The following is a 7,898-nucleotide window of genomic DNA, read 5'->3' as shown; positions in this document are numbered from 1 at the left end:
CGCCCCGCCGCCGCCGCCGCCCGCCCCGGCCCCGGCCCCGGTCCCGGCCCCGGGCATGCCCCGGCCGCCCTCACTCGGCTTTCCGCTTGCCCCGGCGCGGTGCCGGGGCCGCGCCGCGCCCGCCGCCGCCGCCGCCCGGCCCCATCGCCCTCAGTCTGTCGCCATCTTCGGCCGCGCCGCCAACACCTTGAGGAGCCGCGAGCGCTGCGCCTGCGCGCTGCCTCCGCTCCGCCGGCACCGGCACGGCCGCGGCCCGGCCCGGCCGGCGCTGCCGAGGTGCTGAAGGACAGCTCCGCTCCGCTCTGTTCAGCCCGGCCCGGCCTGGCCCGGCCCGGCCCGCCCGCGACACCCTCGCGCCCGCACACCCGCCACACCCCGGCGGCAGCTCCGCGCTCAGCCCCGTCCTCATCCCCACCCTGACCGTCACCTCATCCGCACCTCTTCCGCACCCTCAGCCTTAGCCTCTTCCTCATCCCTTCCCTCTTCCTTGCCCACCGTCATCCTCACCTCACCTTTGCCATCATCTTCACACTCATACCCATCCTCATCCTAACCCTCACCTCACCCTCACTTGAATCTTTATCCTCATCCTCACTTCACCTCCATCCTCACCCTCATGGACTGGTCCCATCCCCGGTGTCAACAGGTCCCAGCGCAGAGTGGCCCTGGGGGCTCCAGCAGTAGCCACAAACACGGTGCAGTCCCCTAAGAGCAGAGCCCGGTGTCCCCTCACTGCCCACACACCCTCAGCCCCACAAGGAGCCCCCAGTGATTCCGTTTCTGGGATACTGGGAGACAGATATCACCAGACAGCAAAAGCAGCTTCCAGGGACATCCCTTATTCATGTCCCTAAATCCCTCTTAGGGGGTTCTTGGCATGGCTAAACCCTGAGAGACCATCAGCTCCCTGGGAGTGGAAAATAAAGTGCAGCTGAGGGAGCTGGGGGGGCTCAGCCTGGAGAAAAAGAGGCTCAGGGGTGTTCTTCTGGCTCTGCACAACTCCCTGACAGGAGGGGACAGCTGGGGGGGTCGGGCTCTGCTCCCAGGAAACAACAGACAGGACAGTAGGAAATAGCCACAAGTTGCACCAGGGGAGGTTTAGGTGAGAGATTTGGGAAAGTTTCTTCGCTGAAAACATTGCCAGGCATTGAAACAGACACCAAGGGAAGCAGTGAAGCCACTGGAAGTGGTCAAAATCATGGGGATGTGGCACTTGGGAATATGGATTCATGATGGCCTTGGTGGTGCTGGGGGTGATGGCTGGACTCACGGTCTCTGAGAGCCACTCTGACTTTAATGATTCCATAATTTTATGAACATGAAACCTCAGTGTACATGGAACAGAGGGCAGAGCCTGCTTGGATGCTCCTTCTCCATCTGCAAAGCCATCCTCAGCCTCAGGCACTACCCCGGCTCTGGGAGTTGGTTCAGGTGTTCCTATTCCTGGGGTTTTCCTCCAGCTCTGTCCCAAAGTGAACCAGCTCCTTCAAGGCCATGGGGTGCTGGAGCTGGTTTCCCAAGCTCCCTCAGGAGAGTGGGATCCTGCAGGCACAAGGAGACACCAGAGGCTTTATCCCTCTCCTGTTCATCATCCTAACCTGTGAGGAGAGCAAGCCCCATGGGAAAGGGGCTCTCACGGAGGGGCTGCCACCTCAGCTGGTGCCATTAGTCACAAAGGCCATGGTGTGTGAGCTTCTCACGCTCCAGCAGCTCAGCCCTGGCTGAGGCACTGAGGGAGGGAAATACCTGGTACAGAGCCAGGAGAGGTTTTACAGCCGGAACGAACAAATGTTGAACATCACCGGGAGTGATGTAAGGATCTGCAACCCAGGCTGGAGGCTCAGCTCCTCTGAGCCGTGGCACAGACACCTGTGACTCCCTCAGGGGCTGCTTCCCTCTGGCTCTTCCACCTCATCCCTTCCTGCTCCTCCAGCATGTCCATGGCCCCGCTGGGAGGTGATGCTGGAATAGCTGAGAGTGCTGTTCCTGCAGGTCTGGGGTTCCTGGGGTGGGTTTCTTTCCCAGCACTGTCTGTGCCTGCTCCAGGCATGCAGGGTCAGACCAGTGTTTGAGGAATCACTGGATGGTTTGGGTTGAAGGGACTTTTAAACATCACCTTGACCATGCCCCTGCCATGGCAAGGACATTTTCCACCAGCCCAGGTTGCTCCAAGTTATATCCAACCTGGCCTTGGACAATTCCAGGGATCCAGGGGCAGCCCCAGTTTCTCTGAGCAACCTGTGCCAGGGCCTCCTCACCTCACCACCCTCACAGGGAATAACTTCTTCCCAGTTTGCCATCTAAACTTCCCTTCTCTTTAGTTTAAAGCCTTTCCCCCTTGTCCCATCACTCCATGTCTCAGGGGGAATGCTCCAGGCAGGAGATCAGCCCTGTCCTATCCAGGTCTAGGAAGAGCTGAGACAGCAACAGAGCCCCTCCAAGCCTTGTGCACCCATTAGTTATGGGACACTGGGTCCTGCTGTCCTTCCTTTCTTATTTCCTGTCTGTCTCCACAAAGCCCCACTTGTTCCCACCCTTTTTCAGCTTTCTCCCCAGCCTGAGGACTCAGCTTTCTTCCTGCCCCACCACTCCTGGTTCTTTTGTGTACCTGGGGCTGAATGAAACCAGGAGGGAGGCCATGGAGTGGGTGTTCCAGGGAGCCACCGTGCAGGAGCACTCTGCCCGTCCCTGACCTCAGCTCCCCTGTGCTCCCACAGGGCCGTGACAGGAGATCATCACTCCCATTCCCATCAGGAGAGGTCCACCCAGCAGGGAGCCTGTGCCCAGCTCAGCATGACCTGCTGAGATGAGGCTGCACCAGCTCTGTTTGCTGACAGCTCTGTTTCCAGGGCACAGCGCTATTTCCACCCAGGAGTTTCCTCTGCCTGGGAAAACATTATCCGCTCCTCCCACTCCCTGCCAAACCAGCAGCTCACACATGACCCTTCAGGAGAGAACAGCTTTGCTCAGCCCTCCTCTGGCTTCTCTCCCTCTAGTGCTGCTGCTGCTGTGCTAAGGGCAATGTTGTCTGGATGTTTTACTGCCACTATTCCAAGGAAAATGTGATTTATGGATGTTTTTCTTACTCCAAGCAGATACGGACAGGCTGGCACTCAAGTCCTGGTTCCTCAGGTGGGAGAGGCAGCTCTGCCAGCCTCTGCCTTGGTGCTTGGGAAGATGCCCTGGAGTTTCCATGATTACCTGTGAGGCAGATCCTTGGTGGGGATAACTAGGGAAGAAATCACCATCAGCACAAGGTGTTTTCTCACTGCTCACTGCTCCAGCCAAGGCTTGGCCTGGCCTTAGCAAAGGGCTTCAATGATGTGTTTTTATGGGATTGTGATCACACTCCTTGTTTGTCATGGGGTGACAGTCCTGGCAAGCCCTGCTGCTCCCCAGCTCCCAGGCAGGAGTTGAGGGACACCCCCAGCTGAGAAGGGCACTGGGTTTTTGGGACTCTCCCAAGGGATGTCCCCAGGGTGGGATATTTTGCTGCAGCCAGAATGGAGCTGAGATTGCTTTGTACAGAGGGAGAGGCCCTGAGAGCTCCCCAGAGAGTGAGTAAATCAAAGATAATCAGATCTAATAGCCAAAATGTGGGGAAGGAGTGGACATAGTGGACATTCCTGGAATGAGGCTGGGAAAGGCGGGGAAGCACTTGGTGCCATGTCAGACATCAGGAGTGCCCTGCCAGTGCTGCCCGTGGGACTCCCTTGTCCCCTCCTGGCACCAGGCTGTGAGGGGACAGCTGCCTCCGAGCGGGGGCTCAGGGACGCCCTCTCCACACGGTTTTGTCCCATCAGCACGGCCCGTCCCGCTCCCATTCACAAATCCCAATCCCGGCTGGCTCCGTGCCCTCCCTCCCGACCTCGGTGGCCTCGTGTGGCGCCGCTTCGCCGTGTTCGGAGGCATCCGCGGAATGATGACAGCAGCGTCCAGCCCTGCTGCTATACGGCCCTCCCGGGACAGCCCGCCCGGCCCGCCAGGCTCCTCGGCAGAGGGCTCCGATTGCTTCAGCTCCCGAACAATGGGTGCTGGCGGGGCTCTCAGCCAGCCTCCGGGGCATGGGCTGGTTTTCACAGAATCATGGGATCATTGAGGTTGGAAAAGACTTCCAAGGTCATCAAGCCCAACCTTTGACCGATCTCCATCTGGTCAACAAGCCCAGAGGACTGAGTGCCACATCCAGTCCTTCCTTAGACACTTCCAGGGATGAGGAATCCATGACCTCCCTGGGCAGCTCCTTCCAATGCCTGACCACCCTTTCCATGAAGAAATTCCTGCCAATGTCCAAACTGAACCTCCCCTGGCACAGCTTGGGGCTGTTCCCTCTCATCCTGTGTCTGTTCCCTGGGAGCAGAGCCCAACACCTCCAGCTGCTTCCTCCTGTCAGGGAGTTGTGGAGAAGGTCCCCTCTGAGCCTCCTTTTCTCCAGGCTGAGCGCTCCCAGCCACTCCAGGTTCTCCAGACCCTTCCCTCTGTTTGATGCCTGACCACCCTCTAAGGGAAGAACCTTTTCCCAATATCCAACTTAACCCTCCCTGACACAGCTCCAGCCATTCCCTGGTTACCAGCAAGAAGAGCTCACTCCTTGTCCCTCGCACTCAGCCGCCATCAGGCTGTGGATCTAAGGGGCCTGGAGAGTGGTGGCAGAGGTGGTACAGTGGCAGAGGTGGCACAGCAAGCTATGACAGCTGTGGGCCAGGGGCACAGCTCCCCTGGCCGAGCTGGCTGCAGCCCCATGCTGCTCCCAGCTGTGAGCGCTCGGAGCAAGGGAGGGGAGCAGAGAGAGGATTTTACAGCCCACAAGAGCAGATGTTGCTAATTGAGCCTTTGAGTTCCATGCCAAGCCATGGCATGGAGGCTCTGCCCGGCTTTCAGAACCACTGCCAGGTCCCTGGCTTTGAAGACGGTGGGGGTGGGAGAGGGGGCTGGTGAGGGGGGTCATGCGTGGATATTGAAATGGGCACAGAGCCTGAGGCCAGGCTGATAGACCCCAGTCTGCACCAGCAACTGCTGGGAAGTTCATCCTGCTGGAGCAAACGAGCCCTGGAGTGATGATCCTCAAACCTGCTCCTCAGCCAGGGCTGGGCCAGGACAGATTAATGACTCAGAGTAGAGGGGAAGGTAGCACCCACAGACACAGGTGGCTCCTCAGTTCCCTCTTATTTGGTGGTTGAAGAATGAAGAAGCCCTTGTGAGTGATGACAGGTCCTGGAGTTCCTGAGTAGGAGAGAGGAGCCGACACCTGGCTCCATCAGAGCATCCCGGGAGACCCGGCACAGGGTGCCCAGAGAAGCTGTGGCTGCCCCTGGATCGTTGGAAATGTCCAAGGCCAGGTTGGACGACTCTGGGAACAAGCTGCCCTGGCGGCAGGTGTCGCTGCCCAGGGCAGGGTGGGTAGGGCGGTGTCTCGGGTCCCTGTTCCCGATCGCTACGGGGATCTGCCCGCCGAGGGTCCCGGTGCCGCTCGGGGTCGCGCCCGGCGCTGCTCCCGCCGCGCCTGCCTGGCGCTCTGCTGCCCTCGCGCGGCCACTGCCGGCACCGCAGCGCGGGGACAGCGCGGGAACAACGAGGGGACAGAACCGAGACAGCGCGGGGACAGTGCTGGGAGCGCGGGGAGAGCGCGGGGACAACGAGGGGACAGAGCCGAGACAGCGCGCGGACAGTGCCAGGACAGCGCCGGGATAGCGCGGGGACAGTGCTGGGAGCGCGGGGAGAGCGCGGGGACAACGAGGGGACAGAGCCGTGGGAGCGCCGGGACAGTGCCAGGACAGCGCCGGGATAGCGCGACCCGGGGTCCCCAGAGGACCTCAAAAGAGCCCCAAAGCAGCCCATGGAGGGAACAGGCTTAAGGATAGGTGTCCCTCTGTGCAGCGCTGGCAGCAGCCCTGGAGCCTCTGTCCCTGTGCCCACAGCCCCGGTGGGGACAGGGCAGGGCTTACCTCCATGGGCTGTGGGGCTGGAGGCAGGGCCAGAGCTGGGCACACTGGCAGCGAGGTGAGGAAGGAGCTGAGGTTGAGCTTGAATAGAGCCACAGGCAGGTGTGTGGGAGCCCCAGGTGAGGCTGCTTAGGCCGTGACAGTCGCGGGTGCTCAGGGACCTGCACTCCATCCCTTCTCTCTCACTCTTCCCCTCCTTTCCCTGTGCCACGTGCCTGTGGCAGCTCCCCTGTGTCGAAATGGGGTGGGAGGATTGAGGCCAAGCCGAGACCAGGAAAAACTGGGGGCTGAAAAAGAGGGGGAGGCCAAAGAGAGGTGGGAGGACGATAAAAATGTAGTGGGAAACTGAGACTGAGAGGCTGATGAAGAGTGGAGGCTGCTGAAAAACGAGAGATTGAGAAGGAGCAGGAGCCTAAGGAGTAACTGGATACCATTAAATTAAGTGGAGACTTAATAAAAAACTGTGGCTAAAAAGGTTTGGAAGGCCAAGAGGGACTGGGACGTGGGGAAAAAAAAAAAAAAAGAGGGACAAAGGGATGCTGAATAAATAGCCGAGTCCCTAAAAATGCGGAGGTTGGAAGGGAGTGGGAGGTGGGGCTTGGTGGTGCTCTCTGCCTGCCCCGCCTGCTTTTCTCTGCCTTTCCCAGCCCTTCCCTGTCCTTCCCAGCCCCACGGCTCCGTGTCATGGAGCCGGGCGTGCACTAGAGGACAGCCGAGCTCCACGCGAGCGGCCCGGGAGGACTTCCCCCCCCGCAGCCCCTGCCCCTCCAGCCTGTCCCCCCCAGCGCCGAGCATCCACATCCCGGATCATCCCCACAGCTCGGGGCACAGCCCGGAGCGCGCCACAGCCCGAAGCATCCTCGCAGCCTGGAGCATCCCTGCCGGTCCTGAGTCCCCTGCCAATCCCGAATATCCCTGCCAGCCTCAAGCGCTCCACCAGCCCCGAGCACACCTGCAGTCCAGAGAGCCTCTGGCAGCCCTGGGAGTTCCTGGGAGCATCCGTGCAGTCCCCAACATCTCTGGCAGCATCTCTGCATCCTTGGAAACATCCCTGCAGCCCCGGGCATCCCTGACAGCATTCCTGCAAACTGCCTGGATCATCCCTCAGCCTGGAGCACAGCCCAACCTCACTCAGGACTCTTGGGCCTCCTGGACCTGGAGACTGAGAGGTTTTGGGCTGCCAAAGGTGAAACTGGGGGTTATTTGGTACTCCTGCTTGTCCATGGGATTTATAGATTCTTGTACTTTATTTAAATCCAGAACAGGGAGCAGCAGCCGGCGCAGGAGCTGTTGTGGTTCACAGTAAATATGGGAAATGTTCCATTTTCCCCACGTTCAGGCCAGATGGAGTGGGGGCTCTGCACACTGGGGGGCTGCAGCAGGCCCTGCTGCTGGCATTAAAATCCAGGAGGAATGAAGGGATACAGGACATCCTGGCCACGTGACAGACACACAGCCCTCACTGGGGGTCCCCTCCAGCCCCTGTCCTGTCCCCACAGAGAGGGCTCCCAGCTGGGAGCTGGCTTTGCCTCCCACATCCCATCTAGAGAAAATGTTTCCTGATGTGTATCCTCCACTTCACCCCGTGCTCCACATGGACAGGGCAGCCCTGGCCTCACAGCCTGTCCTGTCCCTGCACAGCTGTGGTGTCCCCACGGTGTCCCCGCTCCTCTGCTGCTCCAGCTGGGTGGGGGATGGTCCCTTGCCTCACTCCCACCCCCTCAGGGGGTTCTCCTTCCAGGGGATCGGCTCATCCACCCCATCTGCCACACCACAGGACTGGCACCAGCTTGGAATGGCTCCTTGAGGTGGGCAATCCCTTTTCTCATGGCCTGCTCAGGGCTGGCAGTGCCACCTCAGCTCCCACACCCCTCATGCAGCATCAGAGCCACACTGTCACTCCCTGGATGTCCAGGATTGCTGTGGGATCAATCTCAGGGGCATTTGGCTGCCTGG

Source organism: Haemorhous mexicanus, chromosome 14 (genome assembly GCF_027477595.1).
Source record: "Haemorhous mexicanus isolate bHaeMex1 chromosome 14, bHaeMex1.pri, whole genome shotgun sequence".
NCBI classification, from domain to species: Eukaryota; Metazoa; Chordata; class Aves; order Passeriformes; family Fringillidae; genus Haemorhous; species Haemorhous mexicanus.
This window is presented reverse-complemented; position numbering follows the sequence as displayed.